This window comes from Protopterus annectens, chromosome 5.part1 (genome assembly GCF_019279795.1).
Source record: "Protopterus annectens isolate FY-2018-M chromosome 5.part1, PAN1.0, whole genome shotgun sequence".
NCBI classification, from domain to species: Eukaryota; Metazoa; Chordata; order Ceratodontiformes; family Protopteridae; genus Protopterus; species Protopterus annectens.
The window spans coordinates 797,287,211-797,308,092 of NC_056736.1; positions in this window are offsets into that span (position 1 = coordinate 797,287,211).

The window sequence follows — 20,882 nt, forward strand, 5'->3', positions numbered from 1 at the left end:
TATTACAATGTAGTGTAGTGTTCTTCCAGCATGCATTTCTAAAGGTTTAGGTCTGCATATTACCATCTCTATTCCTTATTATAGTGATATCCAGAAAATCAATGTGAGTATTTGAGTTATGGACCTCAAAGTCCAGGAACTCAATAGTGGTTTTAAGAAAGTCCACAAACTGTTCCAGTTAATCCACTTCACCATCCCATAACAGGAAGATGTCATCCATAAACCATTTGTAGTACTTAAGTTGATTCCTCCGTCTTCTGTTAGGTTGAAACACAAAATCCAGCTCCCATTGTGCCATCACTATATTTGAATATGAATTGGCAAATGAGGTACCCATAGCTACCCACATTTCTATATATAGTATTGATTACCAAATGTGAGCACATTGTTCTCCAGTATGATGCCCAACAATGAGCATATTTGCATAATTTCAACTGTAGTGTAATCATTGGTCATAAGCAGAAACCTTCTGAATGACTCAATACAGTACTCATTCGGTATGACTTTAAATAAACTTTTTACATCCATTGTTACCAGTCTTACTCCATCTAAGGGGTTGTTACAATGTTGACAATATCCAGAAAGGGTTGTCAGAAATTTGTCTGTATCCCTGAAGACTGTTGTTGCTTTTGTCAATGTTCTCTTTAGTTGTTGTTCAGTATATATAGAAAGGGGTTCTGTAATCCATCCTGCTCCAGAAACAATTGGACACATAGGATGATTCCTCATCTATTTATGAATTTTTGGAAGACCCCTTATTATTGGAACTGTAGGCTCTTTCACCAAAAAATATTCATATAGATCTAGAGTAATTAGATGTGTTAACATAAGATTATATATATTCTGATTTACTTCCTGTATGAGTCTAATTCATACTCATTTATGGGTTTGTATACTTTGACATCGTTCAACAGTTCATGCATGTTCTGTTCATACCAGGAGCTATCCATCACGACAACTGCTCCTCCTTTGTCTGCAGGTCTAATTGTAATCAGTTGATTGTGCATCAGATTTTGTAATGTTTCAGTTTCATTTCTCTCCATGTTGTGAAAGTCTTTGTTCCTGTTGGTTTGTCTTAAATGAAATACTTCATTCTCACAGATTCTCACAAAGGTCTCTACTGTTGGAGGCAAACTTGGAACCATGAGACTGGGTTTCTTAAACATGATAGTATTTTCTGTCTCAGTTGTTTCACCTTGACTACCATGATTAAATAATAACTTTAGGGCTATGTTTCTAGCAAAGTATTTCACATCAAACATGAACTCATTGTATCTGGATGGCATTGCAGGAATAATGGTCAGCCCTTTATTCAATAGCTTATATTCCACATCTGTCCGCATATGACTGGATAAATTGACCATTAAATTTGATGTATTTGTATTCACATAGATATCTTGGGTTTCTTTCGATCTCTACTCTGGGCACGATTCCTGCACAATGTATCTTTCTGTTTAAAAAAAATTGGAAATTTGAAAAAACGGTAAACTGGAGGTTTTTGGACATGTACCTGCTAGCTGGTTGTTGTTATCTCCCATTCTCTCAGGGAGGGAAGCTGTTTTTTTTCAACTCCTGCAGTCACATTACTTATATGTATCACATCATGTTCATTAGTTTCTATTGTTAAGGGAGCACTTGTATTGTTGTATCATCATCTTGATTAACTGTATCCATTTGAACAGTAAATTTTAACTTCAACGCATCTCCTTTGTCCTTTTCTTTTTCTTTTTCTCTTAATAGTGGAGTAACTTTCCATCCCTTCTTTTCTTTATCTTTATTAATCATGTTAAGGTGAGAGGGTGCTTTGTTGTCTACAGCTTTATCAACTGTCGCCTTCCTCTCCTCTTTTGGCCATTTAAATATATTCAGATTACAAAAATCATTATAATCTCTTATAAACCTTGTGTCTGTAAGGGGCTGTGCTTGTATTCACCAGGCTGTGGAATTAGTGTTTCATCAATGGACTAAGCACAAATTCCTTAAGCTTCCAAGAGAAAAATAAATTATTTTTACACTTACTTCATTTAATTGCACTTCTTTAACTCTTATAATTGTGCTATACAGCTAATCTGCTACATACATTTTGCACTGTTTTAAAGCTTTTTTACTGTTTCACTGCATTTATGTACTGTTTTATACTGTTTTAACTGTGTTTTTCATTGCTCGATACTGTTACTTAACTGCAAACTGCTTTTTCACAATGAGAGTTGTATTTTCTGTTTGTGAGTGCTCTGTCTGCTTTTTTGCTTTTTTATGAGGTTTCTGTGTTCTAGTCAGGTATCATATAACTTATTTGTTTGGAGTTAAAAGCATTCTCTAGAGTCTCCTTGCTCCTTTATCTGTTTAAAACTTTCATTTAGTGGCTGCAGCTAGCAGCTGTAATAAGTTGGTGGCTTTGCAGTTGCCCACCCATACTGTAAATTTGATCTGGGACACTCCTCCCAGTCTAGTGTCATTAACTCATTCTACCTAATACAGAGAACATTTGAGAAGGCCAACCCACTTAGGTTCTTAACCTTGAATTATCTTCTGTTCCTGCTTTCTCCTTTTCACTTTACTAAAAAAGAAATCTAAGCTTGTTTCCTGCCTTTTCTGTAATTAGTCTAGCCCAGATACAGATTTGCTGTATCCAGAACTGTTTGCAAGCTCCTGAGCCCCCCCAAGCCTTTCTGTGTTGGCGGGAAGCCTTCTAGCTTATCAGTGGAGTGTTAAGCACTAGGTAGCCTATCTACCACATAAGGAGTGGTTTCTGGCTCAGAAATTGTAGTTGTTGGTCATTTGGGCAGTTTTTCCATCTCTCTCAACTTTCTGGTTTAAAAGCCTGTGTTTGCTCTTGTTGTCCCCCCTTTCTTGTAACTAGTCTAGTCCAGATACAGATTTGCTGAATCCAGGACTGCTTGTAAGCTCCTGAGCCTCCAAGCCTTTCTGTGTTTGAGGGAAACCTTCCAGCTTATCAGTGGGAGTGGTAAGCACTAGGTAGCCTATCTACACATAAGGAGTGGTTTCTGGCCCAGAAATTGTAGTTGTTGGCCGTTTGGGCACTTTTTAATCTCTCTCAACCTTCTGGTTTAAAACCCATGCTTGCACTTGTTTCCCCCCCTTTCCTGTAACTAGTCTAGTCCAGATACAGATTTGCTGTATCCAGGACTGTTTGTAAGCTCCTGAGCCCCCAAGCCTTTCTGTGTTGGAGGGAAGCCTTCTAGCCTATCAGTGGGAGTGGTAAGCACTAGGTAGCCTATCTACCACATAAGGAGTGGTTTGTGGCCCAGAAATTGTAGTTGTTGACCATTTGGGCAATTATTCCATCTCCCTCAACTTTCTGGTTTAAAAGCCTGTGTTTGCTCTTGTTTCTCCCTTTCTTGTAACTAGTCTAGTCCAGATACAGATTTGCTGAATCCAGGACTGTTTGTAAGCTCCTGAGCCTTCAAGCCTTTCTGTGTTGGAGGGAAACTTTCTAGTTTATCAGTGGGAGTGGTAAGCACTAGGTAGCCTATCTACCACATAAGGAGCAGTTTCTGATCTAAAACTTGTAGTTGTTGGCCATTTGGGCAGTTTTTTCCATCTCTCTCAACTTTCTGGTTTAAAAGCATGCATTTGTGCTTGTTTCCTGTAACTAATCTAGTCCAGATACAGACTCGCTGTAACCAGGACTGTTTGTAAGCTGCTGAGTGGTGCCAAAGTCTGCTCTTCAATTTGTCCCACCTTCACGGAGGCTCTCAATAAAAATCTACACAAGCAGCACAGACCTCCAAGGCAGAAACGCACTTGACCACCACAACACAACATTAATCACGAGACAAATAACTCTCCTAAACAAAGTGCCACTAAACCAAAGCCCCTAAGGCAAAAAAGCATGCCCAATACACTAGTCATAGGTGACTCGGTAGTGAGGCACACTGATGTACCACTCACTAGGTTGAATAAAGAGAAAGTAACAGTCATCTGCCTGTCAGGTGCCAGGATCCATCACATAATGCACGCACTCAGGTCCATCAACAACAGGTTCAAATATGACTCTGTCATTGTACATGTGGGTGTGAATGATCTGAGACATACCTCCCTGGGCTACATGAAAAGAGACTTGGAGGAGCTCTTGGATTATGTAGCCCAGGTGGGTATGACCCTAGCTCTGAGCAGCATCCAACCATAACCCAGAATGATACCACAGTACAAGCAGAAAATTACTGATTTCAACAATTGGCAAAGTTTTTGGTGCCATTCTAAGGGGATCCAGTATCTGTCTGCCTGGGATGACATGATTGACAGACCTCAATGCTTTGCCAGAGATGGCCTACATCTGTCACCTCTGGGCTTCCAGATACTGGCCAAGCCTTTTGCCACCCCTATATTGCCTTTTTTAGGCGGTGTTCTGAAGACCAAATTACCACTGTAACAGCTACAAACAAATGCCATCTGGGGGTCACGCTGCTCAATGCTAGAAGTCTAATTCTCAAAATGCACTCACTTGAAGCACTCCTTAAAATGGAGAACATCGACATTTGTGCTGTAACAGAGACCTGGTTCAAGGCAGCAGAAAGGATCCCTGCACTACCAGGCTATAACTCATTCCACACCTTTCGGCCCCAGAACTTGGACCAAAGTTCCAAAGGTGGTGGTGTTTCCATATTCATAAAGGATGTGCACACCTCCAGACTGGTAGCCCAACATAATGCATCAGAGATACCTTCAGGTGCAGCTAACATTGGGTAAGACAGTGAATCAGGTCATAGTCTGCTATAGGTCCCCAACCATGCCCAAGATGCACACTCCATGCTCTTAAGCAACCTGGAGAATGTTAAGGTCCAACCTAACACTCTCTTACTAGGCGACTTCAACTACCCCTCCTTTAACTGGGAAAACTACTCATGCACCAATACACTTGCCCAACATTTCCTGGAGTTCATTAATTCCAGTGCCCTGGACCAGCTCATTCTTGCCCCCACTAGAGGTAGCAACATCCTTGACCTGGTCATTACTAACATGGACAACCATTGCTCTACACCAATAGTCACCTCCTCCCTGGTTAGATCCGACCACAAACTAATCACCTTGGAAATCCACATCCCTCTCACCCCCCTGCAAAGGAAACCACCATGAAAAACTTCTCCAAAGCTACCTTTGGGCTCCTAAAAACAGATGTGGCTAACTTCACGACACCCATGCAAATGGAGAATAGTTGTATGACCACCGAATTATACACCAATGCACTGTACGAACATATACACAAATGCATTGATCTCGTCATACCCAATAGAACAAAGATACTCTCCTCCAAAAAAAGGAAGCTAATCTGGTGGTCCCCTGCCATAAACAAACACTACAACAGTAGTAGAAACTGATTCAGAATAAGGTGAATTCTCAAGACTGGAAAAACTCCCTTATCAGCCTCAACAAAAAGTTGAGATCCCTCATCAAATCCTCTAAAACTAGCTATGAAAACAGAATTGGAGCAGATAGTAAAGACAACCACAAGGCCTTCTATAGTTATGTAAAGAATGTCCATGGCAATACCCAGATTTGCTCTGAGCTACTGCACAATGGTACCTCCTATACCGAGCCAACAGATATTAACAGTATACTGGCCGACAGATTCAGTGCCAATTTACCCCTCCCCCCCAAAGGACCAATTATAATACCAGTAGATTGCAGTCACCCAGTATTACTGCTGCACAGGGTAAAACAGCACTATCCATGGCCAAGAATACAGCTTCTATGGGACCTGATAATATCCCTGGCTGTGTTCTACATGAACTACAGAGTGAACTGGCACCTCATCTGTGTGCCTTGTTCAGTCACAACCTCACCTCAGGCTTTGTCCCTACCAAATGGCACACTGCTACAGTCATCCCTCTCCACAAAGGAAGAGCGACTACAGACCCTGGGAACAATCGTCCCATTAGCCTGATGAGTCTGATATGCAAAGCTATGGAATGCATCATCATGGACCTAATAAACAAGGCTATAGGGAATCTCCAAACTCTGGATCCGACACAGTCTGATTTTGTGAAGGGTAGATCATGCTTGCTCAACTTGGTTGACTTCTTTGAGTTAGTCACCAGAGCTGTGCATGAAGGCAAGGTGGTTCATACAGCATTCCTTGATCTGGCCAAGGCTTTTGATACCATTCCCCACTCAGGAAAAACTCACTAAGCTAGGCATCAACCCCTATATCACTAGGTGGGTTGCAAACTGGCTCACAGATAGAACCCACAGTGTGAAAGTAGCTGACTCCAAGTCAGACTACTGACTAGTCATGAGTGGAGTCCCACAGGGTTTGGTCCTGGGTCCTCTTCTGTTTGGTGTCTAGTTCTCTGAAGTCCAGGCCAACATGAAGGGACTCTGGCTGACAAAGTTTGCAGATGATTGCAAGTTGGGAGCAATTATTAACTCTCCAAGTGATGTTGAAATCCTGCATAATGGCCTCCCTGAGACCAATGACTGATGTCAGAACCATGGCCTTAAGCTCAATGCCAAAAACTGTGTCATCATCCCCTTTGGGGGAAAAACCCATTTCCCATGAATTACCACATTGATGGTAGCCCAATGAACACAGAAGGCATTATAAGAGATCTGGGAACACAGGTTGACAGCAACCTCTCTTTTGATTGCCACTGTTGTCAGAAAGTCCTTCTATGTGGCACATCTCATTACTAAGGGTTTCACATCCAGGAAGAAAGAGGTCATTGTCTCCCTCTACTCTTCCCTCATTAGGCCAATCATCGAGTACAATGCCCCATTTGGCATGTACCTCACTAGACAACTGCAACAATTGGAGAGGCCATAAAAGTACCTCACAAAGAAGATCCTAGGCCTTAAAAACATGTTCTATATGGACAGACCAAAAAACTCCAACTATTCTCTTTCTCATATTGCCCACTTAGAGGTGATCTCTGCTTGACTTACAAAGCCATGTCTGACCCATGCTCTAGGCTACATCTAAAGAAATCCCAACCCCTTCGCATCACACGCTCCAGAGACCTCAACCTCATTACCACAATTAACAGAACATGCTAGAGGGACAGGTTCATAACCCAGCCCGTGCTATGGAATAGACTTCCCATACATGTTAAGCAGAACACCTCGCTGACCCTCTTCAAGAGAAATCTTGATGAGTTGATGGGAAACAGACAATTCACCCTAGGGATAATACTAATGGCTCTACTAAACAGAGGCACTGGGAACTAAGGTCGGGTGGCACTATGACAGGGAAATCCTATGGCTAGGCTTGTAAAGGCCCCAGGGCCATTAGCCTAGTACACACCTATGAACCTATAAACCTATAAGTTTCCTTGTTTTTATTTCTTTTAGTTTTTCATCATACTTGATTAATGATATTCGTAAATCCATAAACTTGTTCAAAATAGAGTCAGACAAGGCAGCTCTTTCTAATTCTTTTTGCTTAGACTCTAAAATTTGTTCAACCTCCTTTTCAGTTGGTGAAAAATATTGTAACAACAGCTTAATAAAATTAAAAATAGTGTTCATATTTATCTCTTGCCATTTGGCTAATAACTCCATAAGAAGGCATACATTTGATCCACATGCCTCTAGGTATCAAGCCATGGAATAAATATGCTTCTAGATGGAAGTGTGGCCACTGCAAACACTTCAATTTAAAGGTAGGCATTTCCACCTCTTTAAAAGCTGTTAGAAATTGCTCAAAAGAGTCACTTACTGTTTCTTTGGTATGTCCATCATTCACAAAGTTCAGTTGTATCAACAGATTACTGTTGTTGTTCACAGAAAGCATCTCCTTAACCGTATTACATAAATTCTGATTCTGTTGACTCAAAATAGCATCCCTTTCAGGACAATAACTTAATTCCACCTGACTGCTTTCCGCCATGTCTGGTTTACTGGTAGCAAAGAAGCAAATGAACAAATGTATCCAAGTAAGCCAGCAAAATCACTCATGAAAAATGAACCCAAATGTAAGAAAATAGAAGATGATACCACAGCAAAACATATTTATTAATACTCCAAGGCACTAAAAACAGCAAAAGATGAGCGCTTTCGGCCTTTTTCAGATCTGCATTCACAAATCTAATGCTCAGTTAAATACTAAAATCGTCCAATAAAATTCAACATGCAGCATCACTAACATTATTTCCTATGGAAGTTACATCATCACTGGCATAATTTTCTATGCAGATTTCACTTCTGCTAATCACATAGGCAGAAAGAGAGGTGTGCTCAATCAGTGTCATCATCTAAGCCGACGCCTTCTCAGAATGGGTTTCATAGATAATATTTCATTAAGTCCTGGTGCTTTATCTGAAATGATGTTAGTGATGATGCATTTTGAATTTTATTGGATGGTTTTAGTATTTAACTGAGCATTAGATTTGTGAATGCAGATCTGAAGAAGGCAAAAAGCCAAAAGCGCTCATCTTTTGTTGTTTTTAGTGCCTTGGAGTTTTAATAAATATGTTTTGCCGTGGTATCATCTTCTGTTTTCTTACAAATGTTATAGTGCCACTTTAGTTGGCCTTTATCAGACCTATCATTAAGTACAATGTCCCCTTCAGCATGTGCCTGATCAGGCATTTGCAACAGCTGGAATACCCACAGAGGGTCCTCACCAGGAAAATGCAGGGTATTAACACACTGTACAACACAGATCACCTTAAGGTGCTATTTCTAAACCCAGTATTCTTTGTTTTTCATTGGTATTTAGCTTTAATGCAAATGAGCTAGCATCATGAGTTTCTGATGAGATTAAAACTACATAATTTCATATGAAATAAGTAAGCAAAGAGTCATTCTAATTGTTCAAGTGTTCAAAAAAACCCCCACTGAAAAGTGAAAAAAAAAAACACATTCACCAAGTCTTGATGAAACAGGACATCCAAATGTAAAACACCATAGTATGCCAAAAATGCTATTACACTATTAACTATTTCAAAAAATAAAGAAACACAACATTTTTAACATATAATTTGTTGTGATTTTTTTGTTTTACTTAAGATGGTAGTCATATTACTTGATAAAGTTTTAAATATTGGAGTTTTTAATGGCTATTCAGTTTTGAAGAAATCTAGGAGTTAGAAGATGGAAGTAAGAAGCCTAATACTATTATTGCATTTCTTTACGTTTTGAAATATATTGCCAGTGTCACTCAGCACTGAGCCAAGACTTTGCATGTTTTTTATGGGCTGCTACATTTCCCTGAGGTACTTGGATGCAATAGATTGCACCCATGTTGAAAGTAGTGCCCCTCCTGGCTCACAGGAGGAGTGGTACTGCGTTAGGAAGGGCTACCATTCCATCAACTGCCATGTGGTGTGTGATGCATAGAGATGCATCATCAAAATGTCTGCCCAGCATCCTGACAGTGCACATGATTCCCATATCTCATGTACTAGCTCACTCTACCATCTCTTCCTGCATGGTAGGATGCCTAGTGGTTATCTTGTTGGTAAGTTGAATTTCTTGTCTTTTTTTTTCTATTTAAATATTTATTCATGTTAACCTCTATAGTAATGTCTATTTTCCTTTTTTTGTCTCCCCTCTTCTCTCTCTCTCCCTCTTTTTTTCTTTTTACAAGGTGCTGAATATCCATTGGAGCCATGGCTCATGACTCAAGTGAGAAATCCTTCTGGATCTGTAGAGAATACATATAACACATCCCTGTCCCAGACCCATATAGTCATCGAGAGTGTGTCTGGCCTCCTGAAGAGCTGTTTCAGGTGCCTGGATGAATCTGGGTGTGTCCTTCAATTTGACACAGCTATTGCATGCAGGATGTTTACTGCCTGTTGCATTCTGCATAATATGATCATACACTGGTCTGGTGCTGAAGTGACCCATGCTGTCACTGTATCTCCCATTTCTAATCCCACTTCGACTAATGATGATGATGATCATCATCAGCAGTCGTAATAGACCCCATGCAGTAGGCCCATTCAAGGCATGTAGCTGCAGAGGTAAAGAGATAGTATCTAGTCCAGAACTAGTGAGCAGGACATTCAGGTCAATGTTTTTTTTTTTTTTTTTGTGAAAAACACATTGAGAATAATTGATGTATGCCGTGATATTTGTGGGTTATGCCGCATGGTGCATGGTCTACTGTCACTGTTCATCTGATATTCTCTTTCATCCTAAATAGTTTTGTATTATTTATCTGTTTTTGACTGCTCACTGATTCTTATTCAGTGATGCTGAAAGGCATCTAATCAATAAATAAGTCAACAGTTTTTTCTTGCTATACTGAATAACTTTTGCTTTAATTATTTATTCTTTATGCAGTAGAAAGCAATACTGGCAACAATAAAATATTCAGTTATATATATTTGCCATTTTTGTTTACTTTATTCTGTTGTACTACACATCATATTATTTCTTAGTGTCATATAAAATAACGTCTGACTTCAGTGACTTTCATCATTTGTGCAGTGAGGAGGGTATAGTGGCAGCAGTTAAGTTTGCATGGCAGGATGCTTATTTTAATGTGTAATTTTCTTAAGATGTATTGAGCTCATTACTATTATAATGTTTTATGTGAATGCCACCATAAGGAAGATTAATCCATATATTACTGATTTTTGTTCATTGTTCATTCATGTACTTAGTAGATGTACACAGACTTCCCTCCTCCCTATAAACCCATTCTAAGTAAACAGAAAATTCTGTTAATTATTCAAATTCACAGTATGATGTAACTAATAGCTGTAAAGGGAATAACTGAATATACACACAACCACCCCCTACCTCCAACAAAACCCTATTGCAACTAAACAGAAAGATTTGTCAATGAATGCAATTCACAGTAGTTCCAGATAGGTGGGTCATACACATCTCATATTGAAAGGCCTGGTAATAGTGCAACTGATTTGAAGGATGGGTTATCATGAGAACTGTAAAGTGAGTTAATCCGATGGTGAGATCTGCTGGAGGCAGGTGATCCTGCTGTCACTGACCTGACACTGCTGTGTGACCATGATGTGGAACGTGAGATTTTCCTAGGTGCAGATGACCATTGACACAGCCTGTGTGAAATGTGTTGTGATTGTTCACTGTGAGTACTGACATTATTATCTTGAGAAGCAATGGTAGTATGTGATTTCCCCCATATATCAAGACAGTACCCCATCCCCTGTCCCCCATAAGGCTGAGTCCAGGTTAACTCTAGTATGTTCTAATTAGTACACAAGTGGAGCTGCATCTGGTGCTTGGTGTGCCACCATATCTCAGTGAAATCATGGCATTATCCCTACTGTCTATCATTTTAAAGTTGTTGTTGTTGTTGTGTCTTTCGGCTTTTCTCGGTTAGGGGTCACCACAGCAGAACTCCGGTCTGCTAATGATTGGTAGTTGATTTTTACGTGCCGAGTTACCAGCCCTGATGCACAACCTTCAACGAAGGTACACCCATTCACGCATGTCTCCACGCAGAAGACGCTCTAACTGAGACTCGAACCGGACAGCGTCTTACTGTGAGGCGTATCATTTTAAAGTACTGCTGAAAATATCACTAATACCCTGTAGTACCTTGACCATTTGTAGCTGACTCTCTGTTGCAGTGCTCTGAGTCCTAACAATGCCATAGCACAGTTCCTGTTGGGCAGCCAGTGCTTTATATGTTTGCAGGAATAGTTAGAAAAAAATCCTGCATTTGGCACTTCTTTGTAATGGTGTCATTGTGGACAATGTGGCCTCAGAATGTATGCCATTTTCATCAATGTGTTCTTCTGAGTGTGGAGATAATTGTGCAGAAGTGCAGGGCTGCTCCTGCTGTACAAGTGTGAGTGGAATGCCAACTTCGCTTTGACTTTGTGATGCAGTGTTGCTTTCTGTAGCGTTACTAACATGTTGTGGTGTAAGAGAACCTGCCATTAAACTTGGGACTGCCTGCCACTTCCTTCAGGCTTCCTCATAAATATAACTATGTTATCATCCTCATCAGCAGTAGCAACACCCATTCTGCAGCTGACTCCATCCATATTTATTAGTACAGTTGAACTGTTTGTCTGTAATGCTGACTGAAATGGTTACAGTATATTAATGACAATTTAACAGCATACAGTACAGTATGTTTACAATGGGTGAATGGGACGCTTACCATGCACACTGCCTCCATTTTTATAACTTGCTGATGTACAAGACTTACCTAATAGTAACACGTTTTTATGTATTTATTTGCTGCAGTCTTTATCACCATTCAATTATGACTATAAAAGGTGTACATTTTAAATCAACCTTCAGGAGCTGATGAATATAAATGCTGCTGCAGACATTGATTAGATTGAACAGTGCCCACACCGCCTCCAGTTATTATTGTTGCACCATATTGTATATCCTAGTCATACCCATGGATGGACAGAAGGTATTCATCATCTGGTATTAACTTAATAAGATTCGGAGCCCAATAGTGGTCTTGGAAATCGCACTTTGTCTGGCCTTTCTTCTAGCAGGTCCTACCATATCATTTGCCCTTTTCTTCCACTGCACCAATGATTTGGTTCTGCCTCTAACTGCCTTGGTTTCAGCAACTATTTGACTCATAGGTTCATAGGTTCATAGGTTTATACTAGGCTATCTGCCCTAAGGCATTTATAAGCCTAGCCCAAAGTTTTGTGGCTTACGCCACCCCTTATGTTAAAAAATACTGTGCCCATTAGTTTGTTGTGCCTCTGTCCAGCAGTGACACAGAGATGATTCCCCAGGGTAAACCTACGATCTCCCATCCACCGGTCAAGATTTCTCTTGAACAGAGCCAGCGAGGTGCTCTGCCTCACATGGACCGGGATTTTATTCCACAGCATAGGGAGTCTCTGGGTGACAAATCTATTCCTCCAGCATGTCCTATTTATATCCGTGCTAAGGTTTAAATCACTTGCTTTAGTGGATCTGGTAGATTTGGATTTTTTGAGGTGGAGCATGTCCATTAATTCTGGGTTGGACATGGCCTTGTATGTCAGGCACAGGTCACCTCTGAGCAGGCGGTATGCGACTGAATAGAGCTGGAGTTTCTTCAGTCTGGCAGCATATGACAGATTTTGGAGTCCCTTTATCCTTTTGGTGAGGAACTTTTGGGGTCTCTCCAATTGCTGCAGGTGTCGGGTGAGATACATCCCGAATGGGGCACTGTACTCAATCATTGGTCTGATAAGTGAAGAGTACAGGGGAACAATGACCTCACTTGATCTGGATGCGAATCCCTTCATGATCAGGTGGGCAATGTAGAAGGTCTTTCTAACCACTTTAGCAATGTGAGTGTCAAAGAAAGGCCACTGTCAACCTGGGTCCCCAGGTCCCTGATAACCTCTTCTGTGCTTAATGGATTGCCACCTATATGGTAGCTTGGGGTTACCTTGTTTTTCCCGAAGGGTATGACTATACATTTTTGGCATTTAACTTCAGGCCATGGCTCTGGCACCAGTTATCAGTTTCCGTGAGACCCTCTGAAGGATATCTGTGTCCGATGTACTTTCCACTATGGCCCAGTTTGCAGTCATCTGCAAACTTTGTCAGCCATAGTCCTCCTATGTTTGCCTGTACTTCTGAGAAGTAGATGCCGAACAACAGGGGGCCAAGGACTGAGCCCTGTGGGACACCACTTGTGACCGGCTTGGAGTCTGACATGGCGCCAGCAGCTCTAACCCTGTGGGTTCTGTCCTTTAGCCAGTTTGCAACCCATCTTGTGACATATGGGTTTACATTTAAGCTGGTAAGTTTCTCTATAATACCTGAGTGGGGTATTGTGTTGAAAGCTTTTGCAAGGTCAAGGTAGGCTGTATGGACTGCCTTTCCCTCATCAATGGCCTTGGTGACTGTTTCGAAGAAGTCGACCAAGTTCAAAAGGCATGATCTGCCCTTGACAAAGCCAAACTGGGTTGGGTCCAATGTCTGCAAGTCCCCTATGTCTTTGTTTATGAGTTCCATTATGATCCTCTCCATAGCTTTGCAGACCAGGCTTGTTAAGCTTATGGGGCGGTAATTACCAGGGTCCATAGAGGTACTGCCTTTGTGGAGTGGGACCACAGTTGCCGTACGCCACTCCTTGGGCACGTATCCTGTGGTAAGGCTAAGATTAAACAGCTGCCTTATATGCGGGTTTAGTTCCTCGTTGAGTTCGTGTAGCACACAGCCGGGACACCATCCGGTCCCATTGATGCTGTGTTTTTAGCTTTAGAGAGAGCAGCTTTCACCTGCACATTTGAGATGTCTGGGAGGCTACACTCCGCTGGGATAGTTATCTCTCCTTTTGGGGGGGGGGTGAAGTTTGCACTGAACCTGTCTGCCAGTATGTTGGCAATGTCTGTGGGTTCAGTGATTTTTGTATCATTTTGGACTAATTCTGCGCATATCTGGGAGTTTCCACCCAGGTTTCTAACATAGCTGAAGAAGGCCTTATGATTGTCTTTTGAATCTATTGCAATTTGTCTCTCAAAGTTGGCCTTGGATGATTTTATGAGTGCTCGTATTTTTTTACTAATAATGATCAAGGGTGTCTTCTCTTTTATGGATTTTGCTCTATCATGTAACAGCTTTCTCCTCTTATTGTAAAGTTTGTTTATGGCTGGGGTCCACCAGACCGGACGTTTGCCCTTGGTGAAAAGAGTCTTGGTTTTATTAGGGATTGCTTGATCCATGCAGTCCTGGAGGTGTTCGTAGAAGGCATTTGTAAGGGCTTCCGCAGCTTGGGTTGTGGTTTCCACTGGCTCGGGGGCCTTGAAGGATACCACACCAGTCTTGAGTAGTGTGAAGTTTGCTTTAGAGAAGTTCTTCACTGTGGTCTTTTTTGTTTGGGGTGGGGGGATGGATTTGCAGTGAGATAAGTTTGTGATCTGACCTCACCAATGAGGGATATACTTCGGTGTGGAGCATTTTGTCCCCATGTTTGTGATGATGAGATCTAGTATATTTTCTCCTCTTGTGGGAACGGTGACTAGTTGTTCCATGGCATTTGAATTTATGAACCCCAGGAACCTTTGGGCTAGAAAGTTGGGGCTTGAGTAATGTTCCCAGTCTATATTCGGGTAGTTGAAGTCACCCAATATAATGGTGTTTGGAGATACATTTATACCCTCCAGTGTCTTCAGGAAGGCTGTGTGGGGTTCCTGAGTTTGAGAGGGTGGCCTGTAGCATGCTACAAATTGTAGAGCAGTTTTGCCTATGGTTAATTGCACCTGGATGGTTTCCGATGCTTGCATTGCCACCAACCTGGAGGTGTGGGTATCCTTGATGAATATGGATACACCCCCTCCTTTTGTGGTGTGGTCCGGGTTTTGGGGCCGGAACGCATGATATGAGGTAAAACCTGATAGTGCCGGGGTGCTCTCAGGAGCCTTGAACCAGGTTTTAGTCACAGCACAGACATCGATGTTCTCCATACTGAGAAGGGCCTCGAGTGCGTGCATTTTGAGATTTAGACTTCTGGCATTGAGCAGCATTGCCCTTAGTTTCTTCCCATTTTTGTTTTCTAGGGTGGTAGGTTTAGAATTTGAGCTTTGCCTAAAAAAGGCACTATGTGGGTGGCAAGAACCTTAGCCAATATCCGGAATTCCAGGGGTGACAGGTGCAAGCCGTCCCTTGCGAAGCAGCGTGGCTTGACAAGCATGTCATCCCAGGCAGACAGACACTGGATCCCCTTTGAATGACACCAGAAATTAAGCCAATTGTTAAAGCTGATCATCTTGTCTCTATGTTGTGGCATCATTCTTGGTGAAGGAAGGATACTGCTCAGGGTCAGGGTCATACCTGCCTGGGCTACATAATCAGAGAGCTCCTCTATATCTCTTTTCATGTAGTCCAGGGAGGTACGTCTCAGGTCATTCACACCAGCATGGACAATGACTGTGTCATATTTGTACTTACTGTGGAGTGACCCGAGTGCTTGTGTTATGTGGCGGATTCTAGCGCCCGATAGGCAGCTTACTGTGACCCTCTCCTTGTTCAGCCTGGTGAGTGGGACGTCAGTGTGTCTGACTATGGAGTCACCTATGACAAGTATGTTTCATGTTGTATTTGGCCTTAAGGGCTGTGACTGCTTTGCACACTGATTTTGTGGTTTATGTGTTGCCTGTGGTGTGTCATGAGGTGGCAGTTGCTTGGATGTCTGCTTTGGAGGCCTCTGCTGTTTAGGTAAATTTTTGCTCAGAGCCTCCGAGTATGACTTTGTGTGTTTATGTGTTTGATTCATTGTTCTGATAGCTTTATGTGAGACTGGTTTTGTGGTGTGTGTAGTTGCCTTCTCCTCTTGTCTGGTCTTGCCAGTCCTGAGTTGAGAGAGCTCAGCCTCCAGTTTGGCTATATAGCTGCATCTCTCGCAAGTATTTGTGTTATGTGGGAGGAGGAGAGGGTTGTCAGTGTACATGAGGCAATTGTAACATTGGCTCAATATTCCCAAATTCACCAACTGGACAGGAGAGGACGCCAGCATCTGGCCCTTCGACATGCTAGAGAAATTTAGAAGTTAGGGGTGTAACTGAATAAGAGAGGACTTAGGTTCATAGGTTCATAGATTAGTACTAGGCTAACTGCCCTTCCGAGCCATTTTAAGCCTAGCCAATTATTCCCTGTGAGATTCAAACCATTGACCTTGTGTTTGTAAGGCAAACACCTTAACCATTAGGCCACCCTCCCTTAGTAAGGAAGTGGGTACTCCTGGGGGGGGTTTGCTAGTGGGGGACTTTGTATAATACAGAAGTGCTAAACCTGAAAAGAAGATGCTTTTAAGACAAGTAAAAGCTTTTAGGAACAAGTGCTGCGCTTTTTAGTTAAGGGATATACTGTTTAGATTACTAGTAGAGCAGTTCTAAGGGAAAAAATGAAGAACAGACTTTATGGAGCCAGAAAAAGTTTAACCTTGTTAAACCAGCACTGCCCGATGCTGCTCTAGTGGCAACTCTGCGCTAAATCGCGCTAAAGCACTCTAAAGTGTGCTTGATAGCAGGGGCTGGAAAGAGCCAGGAATTGACCCAAAACGGCCAATAAAACTACAGTTTCAAGTCAGTAACCACTCCCATGGGGGGCAGGGAAGCAGCTCAATGTTTTTCACTGCCACTGATCAACAGAGAGACTTTCCTTTAGCCCAAGCAAAAATGGCCTCACAGAAACTTACAAAATAGTTCAAGAACAGCAAGCCTGTAACTTGAACTTTTTTAAATCTCAGAAAAGTGGGAAAAAAGCAAGATTTTTTTTTTGTTTTTGTTTTTCCGAGACAGCAGAGGTTCACAAGTCATATCAAGTTATAACAGTGCAGTAAATGACCTCACACAAGAGTGCTAGGTCAAAGACAGAAAATATGCAAGTTTTGAGAAAAAAACGATTTTAAAATTAAGTGCAAACAGGAAATTCAGTAAACAGCTTTTGGTTGTGCTCTAAATACAGCTACTAATGCAGAAATCAAGTTTAACAAGCCAGAAAATGTTCAAACTAGGCAGCTATGCAGAAAAACTTATCAAATAAACAGAGGAAAAATACTTAAAATCTCAAAAGTGTCTCCTTTCTTCTCTCAGCGTTTTCTCCTCTTGGTGGGTGCTTCACCAACAGCCAACAAGCCTGAAAAGACACCAAAACCACGAGGCAACTAGGTTTTAAGAGAGGAAGATGAAGGAGTTTTGGAAATGACCCCTTTTGGCCAATAAAACTACAGTTTCAAGTCAGTAACCACTCCCACGGGGCAGGGAAGCAGCTCAATGTTTATCACTGCCACTGATCAACAGAGAGACTTTCCTTTAGCTCAAGCAAAAATGGCCTCACAGAAACTTACAAAACAGTTCAAGAACAGCAAGCCTGTAACTTGAACTTTTTTAAATCTCAGAAAAGTGGGAAAAAAGCAAGATTTTTTTTTTGTTTTTGTTTTTTCATAGATAGCAGAGGTTCACAAGTAATATCAAGATGTTCTTTGTCTCCCATTGCTGCAGTCCTGACATATGGGTATTCCGCTGTCCACCATCGGCCCGAGTACCAAAGGGCTAGAATCGGCGTCGGTCATCGGCACCCGAGACTGACGTCAGTACGTGTCAGTACAAATGCGCATGACCGACGCCATAACCTCAGTCTTTCTTGCCACATGGTCCTAAGCAGAAGCAGCATTTGCAAGTGCCGTTCGGCGTTCTGGAATTGTCGGTTTTCGAGTTTCAGACCGGAGACCAAGTTGGGCTAAGTACCCCGTTGGGGACATTTTTGTCTTTTTCTTGCCTCAGTATTGACGGATGTCAGAAAAAGTTAATAACTGTATTTCTTGTGGGAAACAGATTCCTCATAGGGATTACCATTCACTCTGCATTCCTTGTTTGGGGCCTGAGCACGACGTTGTTGGGTGTCGCTTTTGTGCTACTTTTAACAAGCGTACTATTAAACGTCGGTTGGACTGTGCTAGGCTGGTGTTTGGTAAACGTTGTAATTATAACATGCCGTCGGATTCTCCAACGACTGGTTCTTCTAAGAAACGCAAAGAAAAGTCTTTGCGGTCCAAACAGGATGAGGCGTCCACTCCGGACACCGGTTCTGTAGTACTACTGGCTACTTCAGTGGCTCCTTCTGAAAGTTTACCTGAGTCTCAAGGGGAGCCTTTGTTACTGCAGGAAGTGGCTTCTCCTGTGTTAGGCCAGGCTGAGGGTGCTTCTCTGATGTCAGTGGTTCCCTCCCCTCTTAGGGTAGTTAGGCCTCCTCCTTCTCATAGCAGAGCCTATTCTAAGTCTAAGTCTGCCCCTGCTGGTGCTAGACTCCAGGGTCCAGCTCCTAGGAAGCACATGTTAAAGATGGCTGAAGATTTGATTACTTTAATTAGGGGTTCTATGCCCCCCCCTGTGAAGAGGCCCAGGGTAGAGACAGAGTTGGAGGGTTTGGTTCAGTCTTCCAATGAGTCAGATTCCTCTGTAGAAGAACTTCAGGATTTCCCTCCTTATTCTGATTCGGAGGCTGAGGACTCTACTCCCTCTGCGTCCCCTCCAGAAGATTTTTCTTTCTCTGAGACTTTGCATTCCATGAGGGAACATTTCAAATGGGAGAGCCAGGATTATTCCGATTCTCGTAAAAGACTAAGAGAATTCTTGTTTTTGCCTCAGCATAGGCCCTTGGCTATTCCCCCTGTACTGGATGTTGTTCAGGATGTGTTTTCGGAGGCTGCCCTTAACCCAGATTCTCTGCCTCCTGCCCCGGTTAAACCAGATAGATACTACAGGGTTCCGGAAGCTCACAAGTACTTATATAAGAGTCCTAGGGCTGATCCAGAAACTATTACTCAAGGCCCCAAAGGGGTTAGGGCTTCTGTGGTTAGGAATCCAGTTCCTCTGGACAAGGATGCTAGGGCTCTGGATAGGTGGGGTAAGAAACTGTATACCTCTTCGACTTTGGCTATGAGAGCTTTAAATTGTCAGTTTCATATGCTCCGGTATCAAAATTATTTGCTGGGCCAATTGAAATGTAAAGTAGATGCTTTAGCTGAAGGTATTGAATGTAAGGAGCTTCAGGATTTAGTGCATGCTTCAGACCAAGTTGGTAAGCATTCTTTGCAGTGTGGTTTTGATGCTTTACAGGCTTCTTCCAGGGTGGCTGCTACTAGTTCAGTTATTCGTAGGCATGCTTGGCTTAAAGATCAGACCTTGTCAGAGCATGTTAAGGCTCGAATTATGGATGCTCCTCTACAATCTGATGTTCTTTTTGGCCCTCCAGTAGAATCAGTTTTGAAAAAAATGGAGGAAAAAGCTAAGTCTATGCAGACAGTTAAGGATTTTTTACAGGTTCAGCCCCCTAAGTTCAGTAGGAATTGGCCTGCTAAGGGATGGTCTTTCCCCTCTTCGGATTATCAATCTAGGGGCAGGTCGAGGCGAGGTAGAGGTAGGGCTTCCTCTCAGGCCCCTGTTACTTCTAGATCTTTGAGTTCTTCTACCCCTTCTGCTGGGGAGGGCAGGGGTCAGTCCTTTCGGAAACAGTCCCAATGACCCGTGTCTTCAGCTGCCGGACTCTGCCTTGCTGGCAGCCCCTCTAGGAGGAAAACTGAGACTTTTCAAAAGAAATTGGCATTTGGTTACCCAAGACAAATGGGTATTGGACACAATAAATCGAGGCTACAAATTTTATTTTCACACATTCCCTCCTTTCAAAGGTATGCAGGATGTGCCTCGTCAGCAAAGACTGGAAGCACAGACTCAAATGTCTTCTCTGCTTCAGTTGGAAGCAATACAGGCATTACCTTCTGCAGAAAGAGGCACAGGGTTTTATTCCCGTCTTTTCTTAGTGCCAAAGAACGGAAATACTTGGAGACCAATTCTGGACTTGTCCATTCTAAATACCTTTCTGGAAATTCCAAAATTCAAGATGTTAACACTGCAACAGCTGTTACCTATGCTGGGCAAAGATCACTGGATGGTGACTCTGGATCTCAAGGAGGCCTATCTTCACATTCCTATCAGGCCCAGTTGCAGGAAATTCCTGAGATTTCGGAATGGGAATTTGCATTATCAGTTCTCTGCATTGCCCTTTGGCTTGTCTACTGCCCAGGGTATTCACAAAGTCCTGGCTCCAGTAATAGCTTTTCTCAGGCTACAAGGAATTCAAATTTATCCTTATCTGGACGACTGTTTGATTCTGGCTCAAGGCAAGCACAGACTTCTTCAACATCTGCAGTATGTAATGACAGTTTTAAGATGCCTAGGGTATTCTGTGAACGAAATAAAGTCCAGTCTAGTACCCTCACAAGAGATGTGTTTTCTGGGTGTGAAACTGAATACAGCTGCTCAGATGGCATTTCTTACCCCGGACAAACAAAGGAATCTTCACCTATACTTCCAACAGCTATCAGTAATGTCCAGGCTGACTGCAAGGACAGTCCTTCAAGCCTTGGGGTTCATGGCATCTTGCATTGTAGTACTTCCCAATGCCAAACTGCATATGAGGAAGCTACAATGGTATCTCAAAAGCATTTGGACTTA